The sequence below is a fragment of the Microtus oregoni genome, unplaced genomic scaffold (assembly GCF_018167655.1).
Source record: "Microtus oregoni isolate MIOR12 unplaced genomic scaffold, Mior012 000023F_ref0000262, whole genome shotgun sequence".
Classification (NCBI taxonomy): domain Eukaryota; kingdom Metazoa; phylum Chordata; class Mammalia; order Rodentia; family Cricetidae; genus Microtus; species Microtus oregoni.
In genome coordinates, this window is record NW_024543082.1 from 18,761,109 (window position 1) to 18,776,680 (window position 15,572).

Below are 15,572 nucleotides of genomic sequence, written 5' to 3' on the forward strand. Positions count from 1 at the left end.
CCGCAGCGTAGTACTCTAGCGTGTATATATTCCATACTTTCTTCATCCATTCTTCCATTGAAGGGCATCTAGGTTGTTTCCAGGTTCTGGCTATTACAAATAATACTGCTATGAACATAGTTGAACAAATGCTTTTGTCATATGATAGAGCATCTCTTGGGTATATTCCCAGGAGTGGTATTGCTGGGTCCAGGGGTAAGTTGATCCCGAATTTCCTGAGAAACCGAAACACTGACTTCCACAGTGGTTGCACAAGATTGCATTCCCACCAGCAATGGATGAGGGTACCCGTTCCTCCACAGCCTATCCAGCAAAGGTTATCCTTGGTGTTTTTGATTTTAGCCATTCTGACAGGTGTAAGATGATATCTCAAAGTTGTTTTGATTTGCATTTCCCTGATTGCTAAGGAAGTTGAGCACGACTTTAAGTGTCTTTTGGCCATTTGAACTTCCTCTGCTGAGAATTCTCTGTTCAGTTCAGTGCCCCAAAAAATATGGAACGCTTCACGAATTTGCGTGTCATCCTTGCGCAGGGGCCATGCTAATCTTCTCTGTATCGTTCCAATTTTAGTATATGTTCTGCCGAAGCGAGCACGCCATACTAATTTCTAACAGAGTTGACTTCAAACTTAAATCAATCAGAAGAGATGGAGAGGGACATTTTATACTCATAACAGGAACAATTCATCAGGAAGAAGTCTCAATCCTGAATATCTATGCCCCTAATATAAAAGCACCCACGTACGTAAAAGAAACATTACTAAAACTCAAGGCAGCCATCAAACCGCACACACTAATAGTAGGAGACTTCAACACTCCTCTCTCACCAATGGACAGGTCAATCAAACAGAAACCTAACAGAGAAATTAGAGAATTAATGGAGGTAATGAAGCAAATGGACTTAACAGACATCTATAGATTATTCCACCCAAAGAGGAAAGAATATACCTTCTTCTCTGCAGCTCATGGAACCTTCTCGAAAATTGACCACATACTTGGTAACAAAGCTAACTTACACAGTTACAAAAAAATATTAGTAACCACCTGTGTCTTATCATATCACCATGGATTAAAGTTAGAATTCAACAACAATGCTACCCCCAGAAAGCCTACAAACTCATGGAAACTGAACAGTCAACTACTGAACCATACCTGGATTAAGGAAGAAATAAAGAAAGATATTAAAGTCTTCCTTGAATTCAATGAAAATAAAGAAACAACATACTCGAACTTATGGGACACTATGAAAGCAGTCCTGAGAGGAAAGTTCATAGGACTAAGAGCCCACCTAAAGAAAACAGAGAAAGCACATATTGGAGACTTAACAGCCCACTTGAAAGCTCTAGAAAAAAAAGAAGCAGACTCACCTAGGAGGAGTAGAAGACTGGAAATAATCAAATTGAGGGCTGAAATCAACAAAATAGAAACACAGAAAACAATCCAAAGAATCAATGAAACAAAAAGCTGGTTCCTGGAGAAAATCAACAAGATAGATAAACCCCTATCCAAACTAATCAAACGACAGAGAGAGAACACGCAAATTAATAAGATCAGAAATGAAAAGGGGGACATAACCACAGACACAGAGGAAATTCAGAGAGTCATTAGATCTTACTACAAAAGCCTGTATGCCACAAAACTGGAAAATGTAAAAGAAATGGACGCTTTTTTAGATAAATACCATTTACCAAAACTAAACCAGGACCAGGTTAACAATCTAAACAGACCTGTAAGTCGCGAAGAATTCGAAGCTGTTATCAAAAACCTCCCTACCAAAAAAAGCCCAGGACCAGATGGTTTCAATGCGGAATTCTACCAGAACTTCCAAGAAGACCTAATACCTATACTCCTTAATGTATTCCACAATATAGAAACAGAAGGGTCATTACGAAATTCCTTTTATGAAGCCACAATTACTCTGATACCAAAACCACTCAAAGACTCAACCAGGAAAGAGAACTACAGGCCAATCTCACTCATGAATATCGACGCAAAAATCCTCAACAAAATACTGGCAAATCAAATCCAAGAACACATCCGAAAAATTATCCATTATGATCAAGTAGGCTTCATTCCTCAGATGCAGGGCTGGTTCAACATACGAAAATCTATCAATGTAATCCAGCATATAAATAAACTGAAAGAAAAAAACCATATGATCATTTCATTAGATGCTAAAAAAGCATTTGACAAAATTCAACATCCATTTATGTTATAGTCTTGGAGAGATTAGGGATACAAGGGTCATACCTAAATATAATAAAAGCTATATACAGCAAGCCAACAGCTAACATCAAATTAAATGGAGAGAAACTCAAAGCCATCCCACTAAACTCAGGAACACGGCAAGGCTGTCCACTCTTGCCATACCTCTTCAATATAGTGCTTGAAGTTCTAGCAATAGCAATAAGACAACATAATGGGATCAAGGGGATTCGAATTGGAAAGGAAGAAGTTAAACTTTCGTTATTTGCAGATGATATGATAGTGTACATAAGCGACCCCAAAAACTCCACCAAAGAACTCCTAAAGCTGATAAACACCTTTAGTAATGTGGCAGGATACAAGATCAACTCCAAAAAATCAGTCGCCCTCTTATACACAAAGGATATGGAAGCAGAGAGGGAAATCAGAGAAGCTTCACCATTCACGATAGCCACAAACAGCATAAAATATCTTGGGGTAAATCTAACCAAGGAAGTGAAAGATCTATTTGACAAGAACTTTAAGGCATTGAGAAAGAAATTGAAGAGGATACCAAAAAATGGATGGACCTCCCTTGCTCTTGGATTGGGACGATCAACATAGTAAAAATGGCAATTCTACCTAAGGCAATTTATAGATTCAATGCAATCCCCATCAAGATCCCATCAAAATTCTTCACAGATCTGGAGAAGACAATAATCAACTTTATATGGAAAAACAAAAAACCCAGGATAGCCAAAACAATCCTATACAATAAAGGATCTTCTGGAGGCATTACCATCCCTGACTTCAAATTCTATTATAGAGCTACAGTAATGAAAACAGTGTGGTACTGGCATAAAAACAGAGAAGTCGACCAATGGAATCGTATAGAAGACCCGGATTTTATCCCACAAACCTATGAACACCTCATTTTCGATAAAGGAGCTAAAAGTATACAATGGAAGAAAGAAAGCATCTTTAACAAATGGTGCTGGCACAACTGGATGTCAACCTGTAGAAGAATGAAAATAGACCCATATCTCTCACCGTGCACAAAACTCAAGTCCAAATGGATTAAAGACCTCAATATCAGCCCGAACACACTGAACCTGATAGAAGAGAAAGTGGGAAATACCCTACAACAGATGGGCACAGGAGATCGCTTCCTATGTATAACCCCAGAAGCACAGACATTAAGGGCAACATTGAGTAAATGGGACCTACTTAAACTGAGAAGTTTCTGTAAAGCAAAGGACATGGTCACTAAGACACAAAGGCAACCTACTGACTGGGAGAAGATCTTCACCAACCCCGCAACAGACAAAGGTCTGATCTCCAAAATATATAGAGAACTCAAGAAACTAGACTTTAAAATGCTAATTAACCCAATTAAAAAATGGGGCACTGAACTGAACAGAGAATTCTCAACAGAAGAAGTTCAAATGGCCAAAAGACACTTAAGGTCGTGCTCAACTTCCTTAGCAATCAGGGAAATGCAAATCAAAACAACCTTGAGATATCATCTTACACCTGTCAGAATGGCTAAAGTCAAAAACACCAACGATAACCTTTGCTGGAGAGGCTGTGGAGGAACGGGTACCCTCATCCATTGCTGGTGGGAATGCAATCTTGTGCAACCACTGTGGAAGGCAGTGTTTCGGTTTCTCAGGAAATTCGGGATCAACTTACCCCTGGACCCAGCAATACCACTCTTGGGAATATACCCAAGAGATGTTCTATCAAATGACAAAAGCATGTGTTCAACTATGTTCATAGCAGTATTATTTGTAATAGCCAGAACCTGGAAACAACCTAGATGCCCTTCAATGGAAGAATGGATGAAGAAAGTATGGAATATATACACGCTAGAGTACTACGCTGCGGTAAAAAACAATGACTTCTCGAATTTTGCATGCAAATGGATGGAAATAGAAAACACTATCCTGAGTGAGGTAACCCAGACCCAAAAAGATGAATATGGGATGTACTCACTCATAATTGGTTTCTAGCCATAAATAAGGACCACGGAGTCTACAATAGGTGAACCTAAAGAAGCTAAGTAAGAAGGTGAACCCAAGGAAAAACATATAGTTATCCTCTTGGCTAAGGGAAGTAGACCAAATTTCCGGGGAGAAAATGGGATCTTGGGGGTGGGGTGGGATGGGGGTAAGGGGAGATGGGGAGAGAAAAGGTAGAAGGGAAGGAGGGGGGACCTGGGGAAACAGGAGAATTGGGATAAAGGAAAGGTGGATAGGGGAGCTCGGAACCACAATTCTTAGTTAAGGGAGCCACTTTAGGGTGGGCAAGAGACTTGACCCTAGAGGGGCTCCCTAGTGCCCAAGATGAGGTTCCCAATTAGTTCCTTGGGCAGCTGAGGATAGGGAACCTGAAATGACCCTATCCTAGAGCAATACTGACGAATATCTTGCATATCATCATAGAATCTTCATCTGGTGATGGATAGAGATAGAGACAGAGACCCACACAGGAGCACTGGACTGAGCTCCCAAGGTCCCAAGGAGGAGCAGAAGGAGGGAGAACATAAGCAAAGAATTTGGGACCACGAGGCGTGCATCCACCCACTGAGACAGTGGAGCTGATCTACGGGGAGCTCACCAAGGCCAGCTGGACTGTGACCGAAAAAGCATGGGATAAAACCAGACTCTCTGAACATGGCGAACAATGAGGGCTGATGAGACACCAAGGACAATGGCAGGGGCTTTTGATCCTACTTAATGTGCTGGCTTTGTGGGAGCCTAGCCAGTTTGGATGTTCACCTTCCTAGATATGGACGGAGTGGGGAGGACCTAGGACTTACCACAGGGCAGGGAACCCGGACTGCTCTGTGGACTGGAGAGAGTGGGGGGGGGAGGAGTGGGGGGAGGGGGAGAAGGATGGGAGGAGGGGGAGAAGGGTGGGAGGAGGGGGAGAAGGATGGGAGGAGGGGAAGGGAAATGGGAGGCTGGGAGGAGGGGGAAACTTGTTTTTGTTTATGTTTTTTTTTCTTCTTTTCGCAATAAAAAAAAAGAAAGGCAAAGAAGAAAAATCTATGAACTCTATTAATAAAGAACTTAAATAATAATAAAAAAATGAATCTAGGAACAGGAAGTTGGTGGAAGCCATTCATGGAGGATGTGGGTGAAGGAAAAACACCCAGCACTGTTGTTGACCTTTTGCTAAGCCATCTTCTTCTTCAGCCTGTGAAGTGGGGAAGGTAGAGAGTAGAGAGTTGTTCATAGCATTTATGATGATAAGCACCAATATTTCTGCCTGTGTAGTCATATTGCATAACTGTCATCGTCACATGACTTCTAACAAATGTGAAGACATTAGGAACATGTAAGCTGGAGGTCAACAAAGGTGATTGCAAGTGGTTGCTTTCTTGCATTATGTCATCAGATTTATGGACTTCAGATATCTGGATTTTCACTTTCTAAAAATAAACAAAAGTAAACAACAAAAATACAATTAAACAGAAATAAACAGAAACTCATAGATATCAAGAAGCTTGTAAATAAGCTCATAAAAGTTTTAGAAACTTCATTTCTACCACTGATTCCTGAGAGAGAGGGCTAGGCTAAGTCCCTCCTCAGTTAGAACTGTGGCAAGGCAGACTCTCTCGCCAGTGCTGTGGGTATCTATGCCTGGGCTCCATTATTTAAAGAAACTGCTGAAGAAGAGTAGAAGGAAAAACCACAATGGGGCAATATAGCGTATCTTCCCAGTCCACTGTGAACTTAAACTTATGACAATGTTTTTTTTTTCCTAATTAGTCTTACTATTTCAGTTTTCTGTCCTACCTGAAATAATTGCTCTTCTGGAAGAAAGCAAATCCTACAATGAGCAGAATAATCCCCAGGAGGGACAGTTTCATATAGCTAATGATCAGCAGGGAACTCAGTGTGCTGGTGACACCAGTAACTATAGGCAAGGGTAGAGGACAAGTCAGTTCAATAATGGTCCTCATCAGGGAATTAAAACAAACAGCTTTAAAATCACTTACAGTATTCCTAATGTTTTAGGGAATGTCAAAACAAGAAAGCCTTACAAATTATAATTTAAATACCTCTCATATATCATTATTGCAGGATTAAGTTTAGAAATCAATTCCATATTTTGTGATTGATAGGCACTAACATATATTTGACAGTGAATACATGCACACTAAGTATTGCTAATACTTCCCAGTTATATAAGGAAAAAGTCCCCATGTAAATTTTATTTTATTTTTATGAAAATATAATTGCATCTTTTCCACCCATTCCTCTTTCTTCCTCCAAACTCCTCCACTTGTTCTCACTTCCCAATGTTCCCTCTCAAATTGCTAACCTCTTCTAAATTGTTATTGTTGCATATTTATACATAATATGGAATACAGTCTGCTGAGTCCATTCTGTGTTGTTTGCATGTACATGATTTCAGGACTGGCTACTTGGGATTGGATATAGGGCCATCTCTGAGGGAAGACTATTTCTTCTCCTTCTCAGCACTGTTGGGCCTCATAAGGCCTAGGTATGAGGTTCAGTGTGTAACTTCCTGAGCCTAGCTCGAGTTTGGAGACCTGTCTTTGGCCATGACTTCTCTTGTGAGTGACTAAGCACATCCCGACCTAGACCTGCCTCTGCCCAGCCACTGCTAACATGGCAGAATATTATTGGCCCTTGTTCCTTACTCCACCTCAACCCATCCCAAACTTCTCCACCCCCATCACAACCCTATATACCTGCCTGATACCATTAAGTGAGATCCTGCTTCGACAGACTACAGACTCAGTGGGTGTGTTTCTCCCCTTGAGGGGTGGGGGTGGGCTGGGTCATTCAACACTCACCATCCTGCTCAACCTAAGGGAAAGTCCAGCAGGACTGGCTCTGTCCCCACCCTTTCTGCCAGAAAACCCAGCACAGAACACTTTAGTTAACTGTAGATCTTTGTCTAAGGGTGAGGCTGCATGAGATCGTCTCCTTCTAGGTTTGTATATTTATTTTTATGTTACTTTGCCTGTCTAAAACACCTGATTGGCCTAATAAAAAGCTGAATGGCTAGTAGAGGGGCAGAAGAGAGAAATAGGTGTGGGGGTAGGCAGAGAGAATAAATAGGAGGAGAAATCTGAGAAGGGGGATTAGGGAGCCAGAATAAGGAGAGGAGGTTGCTAGGGGTCAATCAGTTAGTCACACAATCAGTCACTGAGTAATAGGGAAAGTAAAATATACAAAAGTAAGAAAAGGAAAAAACCCAGAGACAAAAGGTAGATGAGATAATTAGTTAAGAAAAGCTGGATAGAAATAAGCTAACTAAGATTAGGCATACATAGCCAAGAATAAGCCTTCTTGTGATTTATTTGGGAGCTGGATGGTAGGCGTCCAGTAAAAGCCAAAGAGTAACAGAGCTACTGAATTTTTTGAGTTAATCTTGGATCCAGCTACATCACTGAAGGTGTTTTTCAGCTGTAGAAGCTCCATGGGAGAATTTGTGGTATCATTTATGTATGCTGTCATATCATCTGCAAATAGCATAAGTTTGACTTCCTTTTCAATTTGTATCCCCTTTAGATCCTTCAGTTGCCTTATTGCTCTAGCTATTGTAGTAATTCGAGTGGCCGGGCTGCATCCCCAGCCCCCCAGCCGCCTGGCTAGCTTATGCCCGAAATAACAACACACAAACTGGATTCATTTAAACACTGCTTGGCCCATTTCTATCTAGCCTCTTCTAGGCTAATTCTCACATATTAATTTAGCCCATTTCTAATCATCTGTGTTGCACCCCAAGGTGTGCTTACAGGGAAGATTCTAGCCTACGTCCATCCTGGGTCAGAGCTGAATTGCGTCTCCCAGGGAGAGCGGAGCATGGCGTCTCTGTCTGAGCTGTCTTACCTCGAGAGGAGAGCTGTCGAATCTCTGAGCTCACTTCCTCTTCCTCCCAGCATTCTGTTCTGTTTACTCCACCCACCTAAGGGTGGGCCTATCAAATGGGCTAGCAGTTTCTTTATTACTTAACCAATGAAATCAACAGATTGATATATGACACTCCCACATCAAGCTATGAATCCAAGCACTATATTGAATATGTACAGAGAGAGTGGAAAACCTTGTCTTACTATTGATTTTAGTGGAATTGCTTTGATTTTTTTTCTCTGTTTAAGTTGATGTTGGCTATGGTCTTGTTGTAAATTGCCTTTATTTGTTAAGGTATGACCATTGTATCCCTCATCTTTCCAAGTCTTTTATTTTTTATGAATTCATTTTTACCAGCCAAAATAGGGTTTCCCCTTCCTCTTTCCCTCCTAGTCCCTCTCCCCACCCTTCCTTCTCCTCCCCACTTTCACTCCTTTTCCTTTCGCTTCAGAAAAGTACAGGCCTCCCACGTATACCAGTCAGTCATGGCATATCAAGTTGCAGTAAGACTAGGTGCTTCCTCTCCTATTGATGCTGAATGAGGCAACCAGGTAGGAGGGAAGGGTCTGAAAATCAGGTGACAGAGTTGGAGACAGCCCCTGCTCTCTCTGTTAGGAGTTTTACCAAAAGACCAAGATACACAACTGTAACTTATGTGAAGAGGGTCTAGGTCATTCAGTCCCATGCAAATTCTCTGGTTGGAAATTCAGTATTTGTGAGCCCCTATGAAACCAGTTTAGTTGATTATTTGAGTTTTCTTGTACTGTCGTTTGTCCCTCTTGCTCCCACAATCCTTCCTCTTTATCTTCCACAGCATTCCCTGAGGTCTACCAAATGTCTGGCTCTAGATCTGCATTTGTTTCCATCAGTCACTAGGTGAAACCTTTTTGACAATTGGACTAGGCAATGATCTATGAGTATAGCAGAATATCACCAGGAATCATTTCATTGAGTTTTTTCTTTTTTGCCAGTTATGCTTGGTTCTTTTCTAGGTCTTTGGCTATACAGCCTCTGGGTTTTGGCATTACAAACTGGGCTCCCATTAATAGTATGGGTCTCAAGCTGGACGAGTCATTGGTTAGCCACACCCATAATTTATGTGCCTCCTTTGTCCCAGCATACCCTTGTAGGTAAGGCAAATTGTAGGTCAAAGGTTATATGACTGGGTTGGGATACCAATCCCTCCAATGGAAGTCTTGCCTGCTTATAGGAGATGGCCAATTCAGGCTCCATATTTCCCATTGCTAGGAGTCTTAGTCTTAGCTAGAATAATCCTCATAGATAAATGGGAGTTTTCATCGTACTAGTTTTCTAGCTCACCCCAGAGGTGATTCCAATCATCTTTTCCAGTACTCTCTTCCTCCATCCTCCCCAACCTGATCCCTCCTGTTCCCATGCCTATCCCCAATTCCTACTTTTTCCCTATCAACCTTGAAGTCTATTCTATTTCCACTTCTCAGTGAGATTCATATGTCTCTGCCTTGAGCCTTTCTTGTTCCTTAACTTCTTTGGGTGTGTGAATTTTAGCATGATTTCCCTTTACTTTATGGCTAATAGCAATGTATAAAAAAAAACCTTAAAAACATATATGTGAGTTTAGCTTAATAGCCTGTACAATGAAATGTCTCTCTGTACTTAGCTCTTTCACTGTTGTAGGGAGGTACGGTGGGCTGTGTCCCACCACCTGGCTAGCTTAGCCCTAGCCCGAAATAACCACAAAGAAATTGTATTGATTTAATTACTGCCTAGCCTATTATCTCTAGCCTCTTATTGGCTAACTCTTACATCTTGATTCAACCCATTTCTAATCATCTGTATGTCACCATTAGGTCATGGCTTACCAGGAGAGATTCTAACCTATGTCCATCTCAGGCTGGAAATTCATGGCATCTGTCACACTTCCCTTCTTACCAGCATTCTATTCTACTCCGCCCACTTAAGGGCTGCCCTATCAAAAGGCCAAGGCAGTCTCTTTATTTAACCAATGAAAGCAACACACAAACAGAAGAACCTCCTATACCACTTCACAGTCAAAAAATTCAAAGAAAACACAAAATATACATAATCCAGACCCTCTGTGTACATTCCATCTTCACATGACTTATTTTTCTTACTCTATTACTTTTCTACAAGTTTAATCTGTCTCTTTAAAGACTTTGTTTTAATTTTTTAAACAATTTACTTTTTCATAACTCTCTACACTCTTTTTATTCTTTTCCCCAAGCCTATATACAGTTATCCAACACTGTGACCCATTTAGAGGTCTTTTTCATCTGAATTTGTCTTTATTGTGTATCTGTAATCCTTTTCTGAATAGGAATGTTTCTTAAAATGATAAGCACTTATAAACCTAAGCAGCAGCATTACTAGAGAAAATATGGTACTGCCTGCCTGTTCCACCCAGTACAACATGGCAGAGGTCCATTCACTTTCTCTGAGACTGCTGTGTGGGAGCTGTCCTCAGCACATCAACTCTGGTAACCAGTTATCCCTTGCTGCCGCCAAGTAACTTGCAGCATGCTGCTCAGAAGCCCCATTTAATTGTTCAGCCTTCTGGAAGAGCCAGAGTTCATGCTGGCAGCATGATCAAGAAAGCCACCATTTCAAAACTGCACAGCTTTTTTCTGCTACCACTGAATCAGGAAAACCTCTCTTAAAGTGTATTTTAGTTGGCCACATTGGCACCAATTTGTTGTAGGAGGCCATTTGTTTGTTACAGGCTGCTCAGTCCTGAAATAACCACACAGAAACTGTATTAATTAAATCACTACTTGACCCATTAGTTCTAGCTTCTAATTGGCTAACTCATACATCTTAATTTAACCCATTTCTTTTAACCTGCATATCACCACGAGGCTGTGGCTTACTGGCAAGATTTGGGCATCTGTCTCTGATGGGGCTACATGGTTTCTCACTGACTCTTCCTTCTTTCTCCCAGCATTCAGTTTAGTTTTTCCACCTACCTCTATTCTTCCCTGCACAGGCCTAAGGCAGTTTCTTTTTTAAGCAATGGTCTTCACAGCACACAGAGAGGGATCCTCCATCCTCCATAGAGGGCCCCGAGAATCTTTTGAATTTGTCTGTCCCTGTATTGCAGTCTTTATAATAAACCATCAAAATAGTAAGCAAAGTGTATTTTCAGTTCTATGAACCATTCTACCAAATTACTTACCCTGATAAATAAATTATGGAAACATTCTGAATTTGTAGCCTATTGATAAGAACTGCAGGTGTCTTAAGTGGGTCTGTTGTCCTATTTAGCTTTAATTGTTCACTTCATATGGCCTAAAGCCACCTAAGAGACCAGTATATGGGTGGCACCATTCCTGTGCAGAATAGTTAGATAGATGATAGATAGATAGATAGATAGATAGATAGATAGATAGATAGATAGAGCTTAGCATGGATATGAGTAACTAGCAAGCAGCTAGCTAGCCCATGGTTTCTACGTCAAGATTATGATTGAGTTGTCTTGACTGTCCTCTTTCCTCCCTTAAGTGACTTTTGGCCACATTTATCAGAAATAGTAGGAACTTCAAATATTTGTCTTTCATGAAAAATGTTAAATATCAATTACGTTTTTCTTTTTAAACAAACAGAAATCCTTGAGATAGCATGAAGCTCTATGCTCCTTCCTCCATAGAGGGCCCTGAAAACAAGAAAAGGGTACTTACCTTGATTCAGTGCTATGGACATAAGCTTGCTGCCAGTCAGATAGGAGACAAAGCAGAAGACATCAGACACATTGTTGTGCTCCCAGTGGTATGTGCTCCTGACAGTTGCGGTGCCATTGCTGTGTGATGCAGTCATCGTTTTACAATCCCCATCTGGAGTCCAAAAGATCTGTGCAACTGGCTTGCCTGCAATTGCCTCACAAACTGCAGTTCTGTTTTCCCCTTGAACTAGGGTTACTTCTGGGGGGACTGTGGGGAATAGGAGGGAAAAAAATTCAGCCTTGTCACAAATTACAAAGGCATTTGTTTCTATCTAAAATCCAGTGACCTAAAATACCGCAATATGTAATATTGTGACTTACCTATAACATGGAAGCTATATTATTGTTGGAAATTCTTCATGAGTGTGTGTATTTGACATGAATAAAGCCTGTCATACCGAGGGCCACTGCATTGATCTGAAGGTCAGGACTCTGGTCAGGTATGGAGGCCCAGTCGATTCTCTCATCAGCGCAGCCTTTACGGGTCTCGTTGTTTTCTACTCTGTAGGATATTGTGCAGGGAGGCTGACTTATGAGAGCTATTTCCCATATTATAAATTTTGCCTTTTTTGATGGAGTTCGAGAGCAGTGCAGCATAGCTTTTGTGCCTATCTGTACAGACACTGTAGTGCTACCTAGATACACACACACACACACAAGAGAGAGAGAGGGAGAGAGAAAGAGAGAGAGAGAGAGAGAGAGAGAGAAACAAAGACAGCTCTTAATAAAAGACTTGGAGTGTTATATTTAACTAAATTTAATTACATGAATTTGTATTAGAATGTCTTTTGTTCTGGCAACCATATCCTAAAAACAGTATAATTACAGTTCAAAAATATGCATTATTTTTAAAACAAATCCAAATACTAGCCAAATGTGCCGTCTGATACACATTTCTGGTGGATCAGTGTATATGTAAAGTATTTGAAGTTAACACAATAGTTTTGCTATCAATCAGAGACAGAAAATTGCTTCTCAATCTCAGCTACAATCAAGTAAGTCAGTCATAAAAACACAATAAATTTCCTTTAAATTACAAAAATAGTATGCTAAATCTATTTTTTGGTGATAGACAATATTGATGTCATCATAGAATTCATGATCCTCATGAAACAAATCTTGTGATTGTCTCCTAAGTTTTGATCAGTACCAAAACAATCAGCAAGCCTCTTCTTAAGGATTGAGATAAGCATTAATGTGGAAAATATGAAAACACTGTCATTAAAAGTAATTTGTGTCATTCACATTAAACTAGTTAGAAATTTTTGTTTATTTTTATTTACAGATTACACATAAGCTAAATCAATTGATTTTAAAACATTTTATACAACTTCCCCAGCCTGACAATCTCATGAAAACTAAAATAATAATCAGTAGAAATAAAAAATTGTTATAAATATTTGCTTCCAGTGAAAAGGTATGAATGTTTTTTTTAAAAAACATGAAAAATTTATAATTTTACTGAAAATGTGTAAGATTATCAGACATAATACTTAGAAATGTTATCCTTCCTATTAGATAAGTATAAATTCACAGACAGGTCAGTTCTAAGTTTTGCCCATAGATTTTGTTTCTATAAGTCTATGAGAATTAAATATGCAAGCTGTATTGTGCTCACGTATAGAAAGTTTAAATTAAACTTCAGAACCTGTAAGCTTCTCCTGCTTAAGAACTCATGCAGTCCATACATTGGCAAAAGGCAACATGACTGATAAATTTACTGAAGGGTGTTTATTTCATCAGAGCATCTGTTCCAGCTCACCTGCGACAACTGTGGGGGTCGGACAACATCACTTTAATGTAATCAGAAAGTTTTATGATGGAGGAGCCTTTTGCATGAAGGAGTCTTTGCTAAAAGCTTTCCCCTTTCTTATTGTCCAGTCACTTGTCTCCTGAGGCAAGACAAAGCAAGTCTCATATCTTATGACCAAATAAAAACCACATAACCAAATAAGAAAAAAGTGGGACTTTAACACAGATGTGAGAGGAAATTAAACCCATGGTGGTGGTTTGAATGGGAATGGTCCCACAGGCTCATATGTTTGAATGCTTAATCACAAGGGAATGGAACTGTTTGGACGGTTGTGGATTAGATGTGCTTTATTCGGGCGAGCATGGCCTTGTTGGAGGAAGAATGTCATCAGGGGTGGACTTTGAGCTTCAAAATCCCATGCCAGGTCCAGTTAACCCCTCCCACCTCTCTCTGACAGTGGACCAGGATGTAGCTGCCAACTACTTTCTCAACAATATGAGTGCCACCATGGCCCCACCCTGATGATATTGGACTAAACTTCTGAACCATAAGCAAGTCCTCAATTAAATACTTTCTTTTGTAGGTGTTGCCTTGGTCATGGTGTCTCTTCACAGCAATAGAACAGTGACTAAGACATCGATGGTCTTTCCATCGCTGCAAGTTTACAAAGATTTAGAGGCACACAAGGATGCGCCTTGCTAGGGAAACAACAAGCAATCCAATTACTCCGGACCTGTGACAGCACAGTACTTGGACCACTAGATGCTTCTACTAAGAGGAAGGCTGGAATACTACAGCCAGGGTATCAGCTACTTCCTAATCAAGACCCACTCTCTGTCTCTTCAATGACGGCTACTACATAAGGAAGAATATTACCAAATGGAATAAGATATGGATCATCCTGTGGCTCCTGATGGTGATTATACTGTGGATCCTGATGCTGATAAGCCCATGATTCCTGACATTTTCCTGCTGTAATTGAATGACTTGACTCTAGAAAATATTTAAAGAAGAGAATATCTGTTTTGTATTTTCCTATAGAGTAAAAGCCTTCTTTCTCAATAAAGTTGTATTCAACACAATAGATACCCATTACCCTTCACTAAAATTACTCACCAAAAAAAAAAATCACTTTAAAACATTAGATGTTATAACATCTGAGGGTGAAAGTATATTAACATTTTGAAATTCAAAATTTCAAGATATTAATTGTTTCCCACATGTAAGATAACGTATTTAACCAACAGTATTTGACAATGGACCCCTCCCATTTTCCCATGTACTAATCACATCTCCAAGAACGGCCTTAGTCAGTGTGAGTATCATCCTCATCCAAACTTCGGTTGCATCTTTTCTCCATATTCCAAATTCTAATTAATTTTGCTTGATCATATGGTAAGCATCTTACCTAGGCTGTGTACAGTTTTTTTCCAATATATTTAGAATCAGGATTAATAATGATTCATCCATTATCTCCCTTCCTTCATGTTAGTTGATTTGCAGTCACAACCTACATTTTCTCTATTTTTGGACAACAAAGATGTCATGGCCTCTGCTACTTTGGTAGACATGCTGATACCTCAGAACTCCACACCCTTTCTACTCTTGTTGAAAATTCTATCTTTTGAGAAACCATTCCTCTTTCATTCTCAGATGTTTGAGTATGATGGAAGATGAATTTCAAATTCTATGCTAACAGCAACCCAAAGGTGGATAATTATATTAATTTTAGATAAATATAATTTGAGATCAAGAAAAGATATCAAGGATAAAGGTGGGCTCTGTAGAAAGATGCACCACCAAGAACAAATCCCAATCATTAGCTTGTAGGTACATAACAACAGAGAGTTGGAATGAAAAAGCCAAACCTGTTATAAGCTCTTACAAGAAAGAGGGAAATTCAGTTCTGTAGTTTAGAGATTTTAACATCCCTTTATTAGAAAGGGAGAAACCAACAATAGGCACAAAATCAGACAGACATAACTGAACATAGCAACTCCGTCACCAGATCAGTATAACTTATACTA

At 39.9% G+C, this 15,572-nt stretch overlaps 1 non-coding gene and 1 pseudogene across 1 annotated transcript; both read right to left on the reverse strand.

Moving 5' to 3' along the window:
- Positions 1–487: 487 nt before the first annotated feature.
- On the reverse strand, positions 488–594 carry LOC121462077. The gene has a single exon (XR_005976253.1). It is a non-coding gene; the product is annotated as a U6 spliceosomal RNA (small nuclear RNA).
- A 5,018-nt stretch (positions 595–5,612) lies between these two features.
- LOC121461610 lies at positions 5,613–12,389 on the reverse strand (annotated as a pseudogene).
- Positions 12,390–15,572: the final 3,183 nt, after the last annotated feature.